General features: G+C 39.2%; 1 long non-coding RNA gene across 1 annotated transcript; it reads left to right on the top strand.

The window, feature by feature from the left end:
- LOC113473370 lies at positions 1-676 on the top strand. Its single transcript, XR_003395359.1, has 2 exons — positions 1-39; positions 533-676. It is a non-coding gene; the product is annotated as an uncharacterized LOC113473370 (long non-coding RNA).
- Positions 677-738: the final 62 nt, after the last annotated feature.

Here is a 738-nt window from a genome sequence, read left to right as displayed (position 1 = left end):
ACTCCTTCTTCGATAGCTTGCACTACTATGGGAAATTTGGTGAGTGAATATTACATCCTTCTAATCTTTAGCAAAAACTTTCGAGTGGAGCAATCTTTAAAACTTTCGAGCAGTTTAGGACGCGTTTCGTGCTGATTAGATTAGAACTCATCAATAATTAGGCATAGCTCAAATGAAGATTTGAGAAATGACCAGGGGAAAAATCCTCGATTGAGGTAGATGCAGATGAATAATCAAGTATGTAAGACAATGTCGACTCCCCATAGAAATACATACGACAGGGGTTACTGCAAGAAGAATTTAATTACGAGTTACATATGTATTCCCTCAGCAACCTCTATGGCCGAGAGGGTATCACCTCTCTAAACTGTGTGATTTAACCTTCAGAATATCCGATAATATACCAAATTTTCTCCTAACCTGATCCCTTTTTCCTTAGACTTTGTATTTAAAATTCTTCTCTGTATGCAATTTCCGTGAGGTTCATTCCATTATTTCATTATTTTCTCTTCTGATTCTTCTCTTATTTCAGCGGGTAACTACTCGTCACTGACCGTCTACTTTGGTCTGGAGCGTGAGGTGGGCCATTACATTATGGACTACTACATGCCCAGTATTATGCTGGTCGTCGTATCTTGGGTATCCTTCTGGCTAGATCCCAATGCTATCCCTGGCCGAACCACACTAGGTAATTATCCCATAATATCCCATCGCAAAAGATCAATTTCATTATACCAT

The sequence above is a fragment of the Diaphorina citri genome, unplaced genomic scaffold (assembly GCF_000475195.1).
Source record: "Diaphorina citri unplaced genomic scaffold, Diaci psyllid genome assembly version 1.1 scaffold26848, whole genome shotgun sequence".
NCBI lineage: Eukaryota > Metazoa > Arthropoda > Insecta > Hemiptera > Psyllidae > Diaphorina > Diaphorina citri.
The sequence above is the reverse complement of the archived record's forward strand: the minus strand, read 5'-3'. Positions and strand labels throughout refer to the sequence as shown.